This window comes from Orycteropus afer, unplaced genomic scaffold (assembly GCF_000298275.1).
Source record: "Orycteropus afer afer isolate SDZICR_OR568_19922 unplaced genomic scaffold, OryAfe1.0 scaffold00242, whole genome shotgun sequence".
NCBI classification, from domain to species: Eukaryota; Metazoa; Chordata; class Mammalia; order Tubulidentata; family Orycteropodidae; genus Orycteropus; species Orycteropus afer.
This window is the reverse complement of record NW_006921829.1, coordinates 1,147,713-1,166,083: the sequence shown is the minus strand read 5'-3', so window position 1 is coordinate 1,166,083 and position 18,371 is coordinate 1,147,713.

Below are 18,371 nucleotides of genomic sequence, written 5' to 3'. Positions count from 1 at the left end.
GGGTCAGACATATCCATTTCTCTCTTTCTTCAATTCACTGCGGGTGCAAGGCCATAAGACCAAAACGGGATGGGGGAAAAAAGACAAAAAAAAAAAAAAAAAACAGATCCCAATTATCTACTCACTTCCTCCAGAGGAATTGTGAACTGAACTGTGATCTCAAGAACAACTTGGAGCATATCTGAGAAGCACCCGTCCTAGCCTTTAATTAACACACAGCCATTTTTTAAGGTTTGAAAACTTATTTCCTCTTGGGTTTGCCTTCTCCTAGCCAGCTTTGGCCAGCTCTAAACAGTAATTACAAGAGTTTAGCCGTGTGTTCTGCTCAAAATGCTGTCTGTGTGTGATTCAGTCCAAGGTACTTTGTCATCTGTTTGGCAGATACCATTTGCAGCTCCTGAGAGGGGGTGGAGAAAAAACTACTATTTTAAGTCTTTGGTTCCGGGAGGCTGTTGCTTATCAGCAGAACCATTCACATCCGAACATGCCCAGTGCTAAGTTTCCTTTGGGGATTTACATACATTGAAAATAATCAACAAAGAAATATTCCCTTTTCCCCTCTCCTTCTCAAAAAAAAGGAAACTTAAAAATACTTTTAGAAAATGAGCCTATTGGAAGACTTGAACCTGACACCTTTGTCTAAGGTCCCCTGCGTCCATTCGAAATGAGAGCACAGAGACCCTTCCCAACCCGAGCCCGGGCGGACACTCCCAAGTGCTCCCCCAGCACTCGCCCCGCCTAACGCCTAAGGAGCGAGGACTTGTGGGAAAGCCAGCAGGCAGCAACCTGTGTGTGCCCAGGCGGAGTCAGCACACCTAAGCATCTTCCGCCTACTCCACTCCCCCATCCCAAAGCCGTAAATGGATCATTCCCCCCAAAATAAATAAATAAACGGAGCTGCTGCCCATGAATAAGTTCAAATGTGTGCAGCACACACCTGAAGGCTGATCTGTGATTAACTTCAGAATGAATCACAATTAGACACTCCAAAGGAAATTAGTAATTACCCTTTACCTAGACTCTGTTTTGTTGTACAGGAAAACCCCACACAAGGATGCCGCAATCACCTAAAACCTCAGTAAAATAAATTTATGAGTGTACATCCATTTAATGAATTACTAGCATACACGCTTGTTTGGCTTCATGGGCTGCAACTACATATCTAGGTAATAGTCAACCAGTGCATATTTAACACATGCTGGAATTACTTTTCCCTCCCAGTAAGCTAGAGTAGTTTGAGAGGAAGGAATGAAGGGGAATGAGTCAATGCTGTCATTTATTTTGAAGAAAGACACGGTATTCAAATGGCTTCCAAAACCCACAAATGTTCTTGTAAAATTGTATAAAGAAAAAATTAGAATTTAAATTAGCTGCCTTAAGTCTGGTGGTGGAATATAGCAAGAGATATTAAATTGTAAAAAATTAAAATAACTTCTAAAATTTTGGTTAGTCCATCCAGTAAATAATAGGAACACACTCAGTGATGAAACAAGAGGGGAAAAGAAGGGGGGCTGTCAGCTGATAAGGGGGGAGGAGTAAGCAACAAACAGGAGTCCTCTTTGGAAGCCCTTTAATGTCATTCTTGGGACCCACAGAAATAACTTTCACACCAAGGACTTCTGATGATAATTCTTGTGCAGTGCTTTCTTTTGTTATTACCCTCCTCACATTTTCACAGAGCCTTCTCAGAGCACTGAACACCACAGACTTATTTTTATCAACTTTACATTTGAGAAATTGCCCGATTTTCCCAGTTGCAAAACTGAATCCCTAATGGGACCAACCTCTAAAAGGATTGATTGCGTGAGATAACATATATAAAACCCTTTACTCAACACACTGCACATAAATGTTGACAATAGAAGCTAAAAGAGTATCATATAGAGCAATCTAAGACTGAACCAGAGGCTCCTCACCCCACGCCCTCTACTCTCATGGCGCCTTGAACAAGACCCCACAGAGGCCTCTATCACTGTGTATTATAAATTGATTCCGTTCACTGCTGTCTTCCCTATTAGTCTGTGAGCTCCTCAAGGGTAAAGCCATGTTTTATTGATCTCTGTATTTCCAGAGCCTGACAATATATATAAGCATTTAATAAATGCCTTTTGAATGGACACATTTTAGATGCCCAAGCATCTATTATTTCTTTTAAGGAACTCTGAAATTATCAATATTAACAGGTCAATTGATTTTCTCAAAGAATGCTCAGTTCTTTAAAACCCCATGAGGATGTTTTTACATTCCAAAGACACTCTCATATTGATTCATTTCAATCTACAAACTGTAACTGGAGAAATATTAGTGCTGACAGTCCTTAGATCTTAACATAGCTGTAAGAAATGTCACAATCAAAATCAAAAGGGGAACCCCCTTTGAATCACCTCCTCCAAAATGTAAGTCCAGGGAATAAATTTTTATGCTTGCTTTTTAGATGTCCAAGTTGAAGAGGGATAATTACATATTAGAGTCTGCCCAGAAAAGAGCAATCAGGATGGTGAGCAAAAATTGAAATCAATATATATATTAGACTTGAAGGAATTCTATGTTGAGTGGGGAATCCCTGGGTGGTACCAATGGTTAACATACTTGTCTGCTAACTAAAAGGTTGGCAGTTCAAGTCCACCCAGAGACACCTTAGGAGAAAGTGTTGGCAATCTATTTCCACAGAAAATCAGTCATTGAAAACCCCATGGATGACAGTTCTACTCATACACATGGGGTCAACATGAGTAAGGCTCAACTCCATGCCAACTTTTTTTCTTTTTTTTTTTTCTTTAATGGTAGGTGGAGAAGAAAAGATTTAAGGAATAAATGACAGCTGCCCTTAAACATCAGAAAAACAACTATGTAGAAGATGGTTTGGATCAAAAGATGAAAAATGCTGAAACAAAAAGGAGGAGTTTCTATAGGGATATTGGGGCAGAGGTGACATGACACTTGAAGGAGATACAGTGGATGGGACACACGTGGTGAATGGGACAAGACACGATGACGTTTGTACCTCTGGACTCTAATGGTCCTTCCAGAAAAGCCTAGGTATTTGAACATCACTCGTATATGTGATAACAACTAAAATGAATAAATCAATGACATATAATACATATATTTACTTGACTGAATCATGGGACTGTGAGCAGCAGATGTAATTACTGTCTCAACTCTGCATTTTGAGAAATGTATTATGTAAATTCTCAAAGGGATGGGAACAGACATGGGTAGTTTTAAGTACATATACTTTAATATGATTTCTGCATTTGGAAAGTTTGGAAGAATTTGGTTTGTATCTAAATTGGGGGAAAAAAACAAACTATAAAAAGTTAAAGTGCACAAGGAGCCGGAAACAGATGAGTTAATATAGTGAAAGTGGTTGATATATTCCCACACTAGGTTAAGAGTAGGTGTAACACTAAAGCATAACCTGTCTTCTAACCTGTTTGACTTGATTTGGGAACCTATGATTCAGAAAGTAATGCAGTCAGTAAACACAAGAATTAAAACTGTCAGAACTACTGGCATTTCCCTACAGATGAAATAATTATATGGGCAGAAACTAGAGTATAGTTCAGTTCAATTGTGGAAAACTCCTACTGCAGAATTAAAAGGGAACTGAGATTATTAAAACTTCTTAAGACTATAACTGATATAAGGAGCTCTGGTGGTATAGTGGTCAAAGCTTTTAGCCAAAAGCTTGGCAGTTTAAACCCAACAGCTGCTCTATGGGGGAAAGATGAGGCAGTCTGTTTCTGGAAATATTTTACAGCATTGGAAACCCTATATGGAAGTTCTGCCTGTCTTACAGGGTCATTGTAAGTCAGAATTGACTCAATGGTGTCAATGTAGACATTCTGCACGATTTTCTACTTATTGTACAACAATTCAGCCTATGCAACAATGACCAAGCTTTACAATCTAGAATGTTTTTTCCTTTAATTAGGATTTATCTTATTTATCTTTCTCATAAAAACAATTATCACCCATTGTTTTCACAAGAAAGGTAAATAAGGTAAGGCCTAAGTCTGTCACGCAACTAAGAAGCTAGCTTAGGAAGAAATGAGTGTTTTAGAAAAGGTCAAATCCTCACTAGTCACCTCCTCCTACATAGAAAACAAGTCCTGGTTCTTTTTACTGACCCAAATTCTGGTGACTCCTTGTCACCATCTGCTCCACGTCCATTCAGATGTGTTTCCCACCACCCCACACTGAACTGTGTCAAAGGTAATATCCTTTGAGCCTTGCCTTGAACTCCAGGTACTATGGGGAGACTAAGCTTGGCAACATAGGTGTGAAGCCTAAGAGTGTGTCTGCTCTGTGTACAGAACACTTAAGCCATGAAGCCATGTTCAATGAGAAGACTCTAAGTAAAGTGGGGTTGGTACTGGGCTACCATAACTATTCTACCTGATCCTGTCCTAGAGTCTGGGGAACCTGCTATAAACTAACTTTTAGCTCTCCCCACTCCATCTCCAGAGTACCTAGAACAGGTATGATTGCAGCCCAGCCCACAGGACAGGAAAGGGTTTCAGAATTACTGCTTGTAACCTTCTCCAAGGATAATCACACTTATAGGTCCATGTTGGTCAGTTATGCTGGTCACATTTCTGTTACTCTAAAAATTTGAGGCTAGGACTGTGAAAGCAAACTGCCCATTGTGAATGAGCAACCTTTGTGATTACTTTGTACATCCCAAGAAATAAATTTTAAGGATGAGCTGTTGTTAAGTGCCACTGAGTCAATTTTTAACCCATAGTGACCCAATGTAGAAATGTGAAAAAAAAATTGTTATCCATGAGGAACAAATTGGTAAGAAGCTTTTCTAGTGTAATTACACAAATTTGTGCTCTGACTGATAAAACACAGAGGAGGACAAAAGTATAGATGAAAATTAACTTGTCGGGATAGATCTGAATGCTGCAAACCAAGAGAAAGATAAAAAGTAGGGTTACAGCACCAAAGGAGTATTTTTTAAATGTCAAATTAATATGGCAAGGTAAAAGAGAGTCAGATTTCTAAAGTGAATGGATAAAACAAAACAAAATAAAGTTGATTTCTCTTTCCTGATAGGATGAGGAAAGAACCATGTATTATATAAGAAAAGGGTGAAGAACAAGGACTAAAAGGTAAAGAATATGTTGAAGACTGACCAGATGGGAGGATAGTGCAAGGTTCTCAGTTATTCTCTAGATTCCAGGATAAACAGAGGATCAGAAAAGATAGCATATAACCACTAACTTCATAAAAATCTTTCTAAGAGGAAAAAGCAGGTAGAACTAAAAGATTCAATGCCTTTTTCCCAGATTAGTGATTTGGAGATTTGGAGGCCAGCCATAGGACCAGAGTGGCATTCAGAGTCAGTATTTACAAGCATACCTAAGCAAGCTTACCTTTGATTTTCAAGCAGGGGGACAGTCTGAGAGAAGCCCCATAGATTGGTCGGACCGAGCTCTGCCCCCTAGGAGAAGTGTTAGGCCAGGTGCCAGAAAAGGTGTGGCATCCTTACAGGGCTGGAGGAGGTCTGCCTAGCAGAAAAAGGCTACTGAGAGAGATGGATACGTGAGCATGTCTCTCCATTCTAAACCAGTCTTCTGAAAGATCAGTTAACAAATCAAAGGGAGCACTGGCTTAGCAATCCCAATTACGGAGTCTAGAGCAAGCCCTGAAAATTAGTGTCTTCATCTGACACTTAGGAAGGCTAACTGGTATCTTAAGACTGAATTTAGTTGCTACTTATTCTAGACCCCCTAGAGAACCTCCCATTCTAAAGGGTTAGGTATCCCTCTATTGGGCTCTGATACTACTGGGCTCTGAGAACACCAGATTGAAAAGATTCTCACACTGTATCAAAAAAAAAAAAAAGTTTATAAATTTATTCCCCTTAGAATATGAGCTCCTTGAGGGTAAAAGGAGTATTTGGTTTATATTTAAATACTCAGCACCACCATGAAGGTTTAAGAGGAACATGTTAGGGAAAGAGAGGGGAATAGAAAGGAAGGAGAGAGGAAGAAAGAGGAAGAGGAAAGAAGGATTCTATCAGGGTGCAAAAGAAGTTTTTTTAAAAAAAGCCCACTGCCTTCGAGTTGACTCTGACTCACAGTGACTCCCACTGGGTTTCTGAGGTGGTAAATCTTCATGGAAGTAGATTGCCCAGTCTTCTTTCCATGGAGGGGCTGGTGGTTTTGAACCGCTAACCTTCTGGCTAGCAGTCAAATGCTTTATGTAAAATTAGAGCTAAAATTTTGATGTTTTGAGGATTGACCCTGTGTATGTTTTAAATAAATAACTTTTCTGTTTGAACTTTCTGAGTCCATTTCATTATCTATATATTCTGTACCTGAAGCAGTATTACTATTATCAGCACCCTTATTTTGTGCTTTTAAAGTATATATGTAAAAAGACACTGTGCATGTGTGTGTATCAAATTGTGCATATGTACATGTGTATCCTCCATGAGATGGACTGACACAGTGGCTGTAATGATGGGCTCAAGCATATCAATGCCTGTGAGGATGGCACGGGACAGGCAGTGTGAAGACCTATTGTACATGGGGTCGCTTGTTATCAGAAGGAACCAACTCGACAGCACCTAACAACAACAATGTATTTCTGTGTGTGTGCATGTACTATATATATCTATAATATATAATATTATATGTTATATAATATGCTATATATATATAATAAAATGCTAAATGCTTTTTTATGTTAACAGTGCACACCAGTTACTAATTATTATTACATTACACTCTCAATCTGGAGTTAACTTCAAGGACATGATGTTTCTTGCTCCAGAAGCTTGGGTCTAAGGTACATCATTTCTCATACAACTCCTGAGCATGAATTACAATGCAATTATAAGAAGTGTCAATTTGGTTGAAGTGGGTCAGTGTGGTTATATTTAGCCCGTTAGTAGCTTACACCAAGACCTTTTGTAACGTAAGAAAGGTTAATTTATCAGTTCTTCTTTTCTTGAATACTTTTCCAGGCCAGACATCTAAGGCTATGGAAAATTATCCCATTAAAAGGAGAAGTAAGAGTTCCATCAAAGTACCACACAGGGAGCACAGACAGATGGAGGTGGAACCATGTGCTTCTGCAGTAGTCAGAATGTTATCCCATTGTTAAAATTGATTCAAATTATTCCATAATCAGATGACAATATGCCATTAAGCACATGTGATTTTTTTTTTTTTTTTTTGGCTAAGCAGTTCTTAAGCAAGATTTAGTACCTGTATTTATTAAGTTACAGGAAATCCCCAGATTACAAACAAGATCTGTTTCTAATTGTGTTTTTAAGTTGAATTTGTGAGTCAGAACAGGTGCAGACAGTTCTTAGTTAGCCTTATTTTAGTACAAGAAAGGAGCTCTGGTGACACAGTGGTTAAGGCATTCAGCTTCTAACCAAAAGTTCATCAGTTTGAACCCACCAGCTGCTCCACTGGAGAAAGATGAAGGAGTCTGCTTCCATAATGATTTAGTCTTGGAACCCAAGGAGGAAGTTCTCCTCTGCCCTATAGGGCTGCTATGAGTTGGAATCAAGTTGACGGCACTGGGTTTTTTCCTTTTAGTGCAGGAAAAGGCTCAAAGCCTTGTGAATTATTTAAAAGCTACATCTACAGCAAGTGAAGGTGATTGTGATGAAGAATTTGTTGCTAGTAGGGGTTAGTTCAGTTGTTTCAGAGTGAGGGCAAATTTACAAAATATTAAAGGGCAGGAATGAGCACTGTTAGTGTAGTGCCTAAGGCACTTGACTGCAAACCAGGAGGCTGGCGGTTCAAACCCACCAGCCACTCCTTGGAAGGAAGACTGGGCAATCTACTTCCGTAATGATACTGTCTCAGAAATCCAAGGAGTGGTCGCTATGAGTTGGATCTGACTTGATGGCAGTGAGTTGAGGAGTTGCCTGTCAGTGGGAGGTTCTTAACCCAGGACTGCCTATGTATTATTTTTATACCTATAAAAATACTGAAAGAAATATTAATTCATAGGAAAATAAGTCAGGCATGATGTGTTCATTTGACTATCTATCATAGAAATGCAATTGAAACATCAATCAAGTATTATTTTTAGCTGTGTAACTGGCAAAGATTAAAAAAAGATAATACATTGGTGAGCACATGGGGGAATAAGTAAGTCCTCCCTGCCAATTTTCTGGAAAGCACTGGTGAATGAAAATACAACACTTTTATATGTATGCACACATATATGTATACACATATCTGTATGTGTGTTGTGGTAGTTAAGGTTGTGTCAACTTCACTGGGCCTGGCTGAGTGGGTGGGCAGCTGGTGGTAGTTGTTCCTCATGATGAGACTGGCAATCAGCTCCATGGTGGAATCTACCAGAAGCAGGTGAGTAGCTGCTTTTGGGATGGGGTCTGCTTCCAGTATGTAAGAAGCATCTTTGGGAATGGTCTTTAGCTTATGGCATGCTTGAACCCTGCATGTAGCCGTGTCGTTATTCAGTAGCCTGCCATGCTCTGCCGATTATGGGACTTTCAATGGACTTGAATTAATGGCCTGCCATGTGGTTTGGTAACATCAGGACTGTGCCTTTTTTACTTGTTACCCTTAGGCTTGTCGGTCTCAGCAGCCAGCAGCTGTCTGAGTGAAGAAAAGCCTCTAGCTTCAGTGGGCTGGGAACAGAAGACAGAGCTGAAGCCCAAGGTTGAGGGGCCTTCACTCAGCCTCTAGAGCCTGGCACTTTGAACTTGGACTTAAAGCCTCCAAGCTGTAAGAGAATAAACTCTTGTTTGTTCAAGCCATGCCATTTGTGGTATATTCTCATCAGAGCGACAATAGGTAACCAGAACATGTGTATATACTAATACATGTACATACATATACTTGTGTATACATGTGTGCATATATAAATGCACAGATATTTTTTGTGTACATATACATATGAACATACATATTTGTACTACAATTCCACAACCTGGAATTTGTACAGAGAATATAATCATATGTACACAAAGATTTATGCATAATGATCTCAGAATTCCTTATAATGTATAATATTGGGGAAAAAAATCTAAAGGTATAAGACAAGGGTACAAAAAAACCTAAAGGTACAATAAATCCTAGGTTAACAAATCCCAAAACAACCATAAAATAGAATATTATAAAATATTTAGAGACCATTGTGGTAGACTGAATAATAATTAGCCCAAAGATATCCAGATGTTAATCCCTGAAACCTGTATGCACTTTATATGGCAAAAGGAGCTTTGCAGATGGGGAAATTATCCTGGTGGGTCCTAAAATGTAATCACAAGCGCTGGTAATCAAAAGAGGAAGACAGAAGCAGGCTTCACCACAGAGAACAATGTGACACTGAAGCATGATGCTGTTTCTGGCTTCAAAGACAAAAAGGAAGAGGCCAAGAGCCAAATAATGTAAGGAATGAAATTCTAGAGGCTGAAAAGGGCAAGGAAAAGGATACTTTTCAAGCAGTTTAGCCCTGTGACTACTTTGCTTGCCCAATGCAACACAATGCACTGCCATGGAGTTGGATCTGACTCTTAGCGACCCCTCCTTGGGTTTCTGAGGCGATATCACTACGGAAGTATATTGCCCAAACTTCCTTCGGAGGAGTGGCTGGTGGGTTTGAACCACCAGTCTTCTGGTTAGCAGTCAAGTGCTTTAGGCACTACGCCACCCAGTGAAGCTAATTTAGGACTTGTAGACTCTAGACCTGTAAGAGAATAAATGTCTGTTGTTTTAAGCCCCGAAGTTTTGTTATAATTTGTTATAGCAGCTATAGGAAACTAATACAATGTTTTCAAAGAATATGTAATATATGAGAAAAATACCAGAAAAAAATGCAGTAAGTCTAGGACTTTAATTTTGTTATGAATTAAAATATAGAAATAAACACCAGTTTTAGTAAAAATCTATGCTTGCGAGATTATGGTTGATTTTATTCTTCTTAATGCTTTATTTATATTTTAGCAATTTATATTTTTAATTAGGAATTTTTTTTTTAATTTCCAGGAGCCACATATATGATGATAGAGTCTTGATAAATTTCAATCTCCTTAGAATTTAAGAATACTTTGAAGAATTTATAAACATGAAAGAACACATACTTTTATTGTGCTATTTCCATAAAACTTAATTGATAATTTTTGATATGCAAAATAAATGCATATGTAATAATTCTACAAGCCCTGGAAATAAATACTAAAATTCCTTTAGAAAAGGAATCTTTTCTAGTCCTAGGAATTTTATAATATAAAAATGAAAAATATCTCTGTTTCCTAGACATAAATCCTTACCTGTCTATGGCAACTGAGCAAATGGGTATTTTCAAAGACAACTACGGGTTATAAATCTATGAAGTGCCTAGCTTTTGGTTGACTACGTACATTATTATTTACAGATTGGTCAGGCTATACATTTTATGTGCTTAGTTTTTAATTCCAGGCCTGCTTGCCTTCATTATGCTGTACAATGAAGGCTTTCTTCTTTCACTGGGCAGAAAAATCATGTACTTTTGGAAAGTAAATTCAATTTTCATATTAGTCAGATAGGTGAACAGTAAAATATGATGTTCTTAATTTAAAAGGGTTACATTAGTTATAATTTGGGATTACCTGTCCCCCCCGCCCCAATCACACACATTTATTTTCCATGAGGCTAAAGAATTCAGATTTTACTGTCTCAGCTAAAGGATAAGGACCTGAATGGTAAAGACCACTTTCCTGGTACCAACCACAGAAATATTCTTTGAACCAATGTATTGTCATACACGTCATAGAAAAAAAACGTATTATAGTTTGTGGTGATCAGAAAATTTTCAAAAAAAGAAGTTTTATCTGCTAATGAGAACTATAACAACCACTCGTCAAGTCAGCCAATAGAGTGACAGATAGATGGACAGTTATCAATATGACATAAGCATTATCTCTAGTCGTAGTTCTTAGGAAATGAAGTATAAAGAATCCTGATATAATAAGGGTAAAAGGAAAACAAGGCCAGATGACATGTATATGGTAGAAATAGAAAATTGAAGAAAACATATGAGATTACACATAAAAATGTCAGAAAAAGAATTCTAGTTTGGGAAGTGGGAGAAAAATTAACTGGGGGAAAAATTGCCAGTGCATATAAAATGATCAAATAACAACTGATTTTCTTGTTTTATCCCTACTGGCCACAACTTGGTCATGTTGTTGTTGTTGTTGTTATGTGCTGTAGAGTCAGACCTGACTCATAGCTACCTCTCCTTGGGTTTCTGAGGTGGTATCACTACCGAAGTAGATTGCCCAACCTTCCTTTCGAGGAGTGGCTGATGGGTTTGAACGACTAGCCTTCTGGTTAACAGTCAAGTGCCTTAGGCACTACGCTACCCCCATTATCTCTTACCTGGATTGATGCAATACTGGATTAATGTACTACCCATGCCAAACCATTCTTCCAAAAGTGCCAGACTCTGACATACACATACAATATTGTTCTCCCAACAAACATGACTCAATAGCTCCTCACTGGTCTACAGCAATATTTCTCCAAGTATGGTCTCATCGAAACCCTGGAGTGCTTGTTAGAAATGCACATTTTGAGAGTCTTCTCCATACCTATGGCCTCAAGATTTGTGAGAACCAAGGCTAGAATTGTGCAGTCTACCTAAGCACCCAGGTGATTCTCACATTAAAGTGTGAGAAGCACTACACATGAAAATCAAAACCCCTTTAAATTGAATACTTTATGATGTAGCCCTTTTGTATCTCTCCCACCTCAGCCCTTGACACCTGTCCCCTCATGGTTTATGCTCCACTAATAGTAAAATATGTACTTGTCAGAAATGTTCAATTACTTTAAGCTTCCGGACACAGAAAGCTCTGCCACACCTCATTGCCATTGCACATCCTGTTCCCTGTACCTAGAATGTCCACCTCCTTTCCCTGGAAAACATCTACTCATCTTTCAAGTATGAGCTGTAAGGTCACCTCGCCAGCAAAGTTTGCCTGACTTTTTCTTGCAGACTTAAGTATTTATCTTTTGCTCCTGGATTCCCAGTAAAATATACAAATATACTTCTATCAGAACAACCATTCTATTATAGCACAATTACATTGTTTACAGGTTTAATTCCTCACTAGGTTTTAAGCTCTCCAAGTATAAGGACAGTTTCTATTCATCTCTATATTGCCTCCAAGTGCACAGTAGGTACTCAGAAGAACAAAAGGGTGCACATATATCATTTCCCAAGGTTAGCTTTAAAACAAAAACAACATTAAAACCTTTTTTTTTTTTTTTTCACTTCTCCAGCATAATCCCCAGAGGGGTGCTTCCAAAAGGAGGTTGCTGTTTGACAATTGTTTGGATGATTTTTCTTTTAAAGTACTGTCATTATTGACAATCTTCATGTTGAATAATAAAAAGAATAATAAAAATTTAAGTCAGTGGCATTTAGGTAGTGTCTTCGATATCTAGTGCTGCTATGCCAGAAATAACACAGACGGCTGGCTTTAACAAACAGAAATTTATTTTCTCACAGTTTGGAAAGCTAGAAGTCCGAATTCAGGGTGCTGACTCTAGGGGAAGACTTTCTCTTTCTGTCATCACTGAAGAAGGCCCTTGTTTCTGAGCTTCTGCTCCTAGGTAATCTTCATGTGGCTTGGTATCTATCTTCCCCCATCCCTGTTTCTTTCACTTGCTAGTATAATCTCTATAAAAGAGAGTGACTTAAAATACACCCTACACTAGTTCTGTCTCATTGACATAATAAAGACAACTTGTTCCCCAAAGGGATTATAACCACAGATACAGAGGTTAGGATTAACAACACTATTTTTGAGGGATACAATTCAATCTAGAAGCAATAGATTTTAATGGGAACTAAGAAATGAACTGAAAAATTCTATCAACTTACTTTCCTTCACAATAAGAATGGCTTAATTGTCACTGGACCTGAAAAAGACACCTAAAAACAGGACTCAGAGAAGGTGACTTTTCTCTGAGGTGGAAAACTCAATCCTGATGGTGATGTGATCACCATATCTAGCACAAAAGACAGATATGAAATGAGGGTGCAGTATCAGTAGTGCTCAAGGATTGCATTAGCATTACATAGCCTAGGGATCCTGGCTCAGATATGTCAACCTTCACAGCAAAGGAGAGTATAGAAGATGAACAGACATAGCTGGTCATCAACTTCCAGTATGCATGGAGAATTCTACTGATGTCATATCTAATAAGGAGATGACACATGATCCTGGGAAGTGCAACAAGGTGTTCTTGGTTGATTAAGTAGCACATCATGAACCTGGTGATAATAGTGGTAGAAGCTAAGCATTTTCACATTTTAACATATTTTTTGAACAGGGAATTGATGCACAGCATAAAAAGTACAAAAGGGTACAACAGTGAAAACATCAGTCTCCCTCATAGCCCTAGTTCTTAGCCTCTCAGTTGCCTCAGTACAAAGAGTAGATATAGCGGGCTTGGCACTTAGAAATGCATGCTGGCAAGGCTCTCTTGGCTGGTGTCAGGGAACTTGGATTTGGGGAGTCTTCCCATCATTTCCTAATTGATAAGTCATCCCATCATTTACTGTGCTACATTGCACAAATAATGTGGTTTATGCTGATCACCTTCTTTCTTTCTTGTTGTTGTTGTTACTATGTGCCGTTGAGTCAGACCCGACTCATAGTGACCTTCCTTGGGTTTCTGAGGCAGTATCACTATGGAAGTAGATTGCCCAACCTTCCTTCCCAGGAGTGGCTGGTGGGTTTGAACCACCAGCCCTCTGGTTAGCAGTCAAGTGCCTAAGGCACTATGGGAGTCTGGAATTGAAGTACGTAGTAGACAGACACTGACTACATGACTGACCCCTAATAAAACCTCAGACTCCTAGGCTCAGGTGAGTTTCCTGGGTAGGCAACCTTTCACATATTTTACCATAATTCAAAGCCTGAGGAATTAAGTACACCCTGTGGGACTCCTGGAAGCTGGTGCATGGTTTCCTCTGGACTTCTCCCCATGTGCCTGCCTTTTCCCTTTGCTGATTTTGCTCTGTTTTTGCTGTAACAAATCTTTGCTATGACTCCTGAGTAATAAATAATAATAAATGCTGACTCTTGATGGGTCTTCCTAGTGAATTACTAAACCTGATGGTGATATTTGGGTCCCTCAACAGATCTTCCTTGGAAGAAACTTCTGATACCAATGTCTTATTAATGCTTTGAAAATATTGTCTACATATATAAAGATGTATGCATTTATTGTGCTATTGTTAAGGTTTCAGTTTGAATAAATAACTCAATTAAAGCGTGCCTACACAGGACCAAGGAATATTTTGGTCGAAATGGGGTTATCATTTTCCTATTGTTTGTCAAATATACAGTCACCATATCTCTGATTATAGCAAGAACAAGATTTTATAATAAAATATCCTAAAAGCATGGCTGAAACGATGTAGGAATTAGTTTGGAAAATGAATAAGAAACCTATGACAAGCTTTGTCTAGGAATGTACAAGAGATGTTTTAGATCTCAATGCCAACATTTGACAGTCAAATATTTCCTCTCCTAGCAGCTCCCTCTCTTTGGCAAATACTCATTCCTTCATATTGGTCTTGCTCTTATTCCACAGTTGAGCAATCCCACCTAAGGTTCTAACTAAAAGTTAATGCTATAGTTGATCACTTTGAAGATGTGACCACCCAGCTGGGTTTACATTTGAAAGAGTGAAAGTTCTTCAGAAAGGTATAGATGTGGGCAAAGGCAAGAGCCCACCACATGACTGCAGGAGCCAGAGGTTTTGTGAATTACGCTCCTGATAAGAATCTGCAGACTGGCTTTCCAAAGAGTGCCAGCCAGAGTCACTGGGCTTGCAGGCTCTGGACCATGGCTTCATGCATGGGACATCAAGTTCAACTGCCATAATATACTACACAAAAAATATTGTTCTACATCCTTCTTTGGTGCTTAGCAACTGGGGTATTAAAAGCTTGCAGGTGGTTATCTAAGATGCAATAATTGGTCTGGAGCAAAGAAGAATGAAGAAAATAAAAAACACAGGGAAACAATTAGTCCAAGGGATCATGTGAACCTCAGCCTATAGGTTTCTGAGACCAGAAGAGCCAGGTGGTGCCCAGCTACACTGTCAAACACTTAGAAAGGGATCAGGACAGGAGATGCTGGATAGAGTAGGAGAAAAATGTAGAACAAAACTCATAAAAAGACCAAGCTTACTGGTCTCACAGTAAGTGGTGAAACCCCTGAGAATGGCCTGTAGTCACCTTTCAGGCCTGAATGAACTCATTCCCATGGGTTTCAGCCAGACAAGGGACAGGGCTATAAGGCACACATTTATACCAGGTAGGTACACTTCTTAGAATAATCACCTATGGGAGATCAGAGGGCAGTACTTGCACAGGGAGATAGCTCAGAGGGCAGGAATGCACAGGAAAGAAGGGCACAGGGAAAAGGTAACCACAGGGAGGAACTAAGAAGAGAGCTGTTATATTACAGGGATTGTAATCAAAGTCATGAAACAAAATGTGTATGAACTGTTGAATGGAAAGTGAATTTACTCTATAAACTTTCACTCAGATCACAATTTAAAACAAAACAAAACAAAAGAGCAATCACTCCATCCCTCAAAATCCTTTCACTGGAGAAAAACAGATACGAAGATGCAGGATACTGCACTGAAAATACTGTCATTCTCTGAGTTCAACATGACTCTTTCTTTTATTTTCTATCCAGGCATAAAAGTAATAATATCTTAGTTACTATTTACAGAACCACCAAAAATGACCAGTAGGAAGATTATATCATAACATGGTAACATGTTACGTGAAAAAAAAGCAGAACAAAAAAGTATGACTATAGTATGATCACAATCACAGAGAATCATGTATTGTATAGAAAAGTATTAGCAGATAATGTAACAAACTGAACACAGTTAATCTTAAGTGATTTATTTTATTCTATTATTTCTGCTATTGTGGTTTTCATGTTACATATGGAAATGTATGATACACTTAATATTATATATTTTAACAGTTATTTCCTGATTTTTAATCACTTGCTTCAAGATTATATCAATTTGCCATGTTGCCAGTTTATCTTCCCTAAGAACTCCAAATTCTCTCAAATGATACTGCTTGACCGCCAACACACACATAAAGTGACAAAGCCCAGGGTGTCTTTCTGGTAGGGGATCAGGGAGGGACAACTTTTAGTTGTTCAGAAACACTATATTGTAAATACACAAGAGCTAAAAGGTAAAAATAATCATCATTTAACTTCTTAAGTGGCATCCAATACTGTCATAGTCTTTTCTCTCCCCTTCAAAATAATCATTTCTTCTCTTTATCTCTTATAAATACCTAGTACCAAACCTTTAAAACTTCACTGCAGGATTCTGGGCTCAGAAAATTTCATCTAATGACTCTGTTCCAGAAATGGGATAGGATATCATTCTACGAGCTACCAAGAATTGTTAAGTACCTAAGACCTGAGGAATTGTTTGCTACTTTCAGTTTTATTAGGGTACAAAGCCTGCTGCATCTAACTTTCACAATTGAAGGGCTCTGACCCAGTTCCCCAATTTGCATGGGCTATTTTAGTGTGTGCCTTAAAAAAATATAAGACAGGTAACGGAAGTGCTGTGTGGATCTAATGCTATCAGTCAACGTGACTGACAAGTTGAGCCCATCATTTAAGTATCCAAACAAAGACAATTTTGGAGTGAAGTGGTAAGAAGTCTTCATGGTGTCTCATAAATGTGGGTTATGTCATGGTTACTGAACTTATTTTAATGGGCTATTATATAAGGGAAGCCAATAAAAGAACAAGCGGGAAACAATGAACAGATGAATAGACCAGAGTTTGCAACTCAGTCAGTCAGTTTTGATTAACTGGACAAAAGTATCAGAAGAATGTGTCATGTCTGGAGTCTTTGTACCATCCCTTCTCCCACTTCCAGGAACCCTGGTGATGCAGTGGTTAAAGCATTGGGCTGTTAAGCAAAAGGTCAGCAATTCGAACCCACCAGCCACTGCGTGGGAGAAAGATGAGGCAGTCTCCTTCTGTATTCACAGCCTTGGAAACCCTCTGGGGGTTGCAATGAGTTGGAGTTGACTTGATGGCAGTGGCTTTGGCTTTTTTTTTTTTTTTTTTCTTTTTCTCCCACTCCCTTGATGCGTCAGCATTTCAAAAGGGAATATCTAAAATCACAACATACTTTTCTCTTAGAAAAAGTCCAGTAAATAAAACATTGTTTCCCCAATGAAATGACATCTAGTTTACCTGTGAGATTCAAAGAAACTCTAGAACAGAATGATATGTACAAGTTTACAAGTCCAGTTAAGTAACATAGAAAAAAATCTCATAGAGAAATATGATAGATAATTTATCATAAACTCAGAGAATGATAGTGGTCACATGGATCTTTAGATTTGAGAAAACTGAATAGAATCTATGTTTAACTGAAGTTTATTATTGATTTCAAAACAAAGAGAACTAATAGAGAGTATCAAAAGCCATAATAATTTTTTTAAAAAAATTTCTTTGGTAAAAGAGAATAAGCAAAGCATGAGTAATATAACTCCACTAATAATCCATAAATCTTACTTTAGCAAATAATTTTAACTGCTTGTCACATGAAACCTTCCATAGAGTTGCCAAGTTTGAATTTCAAACTGAAATTCTGAACTTGTTTGACCCACACACCTGGATTACTGTTGTGTCTCCATTCCCAAAGACCACCAGCTTTCTCAGTTAACTTGAATAATTCTGGGGTACCCATGAATACCTGAGAACTTCAACTACTTCAGTGGCTGGGCAAAGCCACTCTGAAGACACATAGCTCTCCCCACACGTTACACTGCTACTATTTTTGAAGCCTTAATGAGAATATGGTACTTCTGAAAGGAAAAGTAAGGAGCCTAAACCAGATGATGAACAAGAAGTGAAGAGAGGCAGCTAAAGGGATTTGTGAGAATCCAAGAGAAGAGAAAGAATCAGGGCCCTTTAAGAATCTTCAGGGCCCTATTGATATGTGCCTCTGAGCTGATTCTAACTCATAGGGACCTTATAGGACAGAGTAGAACTGCCTCCGTAGGGTTTCCTAGGATGTAATCTTTATGGAAGCAGATCACAAGGTTTTTCCTCCTATAGAGTGGTTGTTGGGCTTGAACCATGCATCTCTCAGTTACCAGAAGAGGGAAACTCTTATTTTGGAAACTCCATCTGACACACTGTATGCTGAGTGAATTGTATGTATCCTCCAAAAAGTCATGTCCACCTAGAATCTCAATGTTACTTTATTTGGAAATGGGTCTTTGTAGATGTAATTAGTTAAAATAAAGTTATACTGGAGAAGGGTGAGCCCTAAATCAAATGACTGGCATCCTCA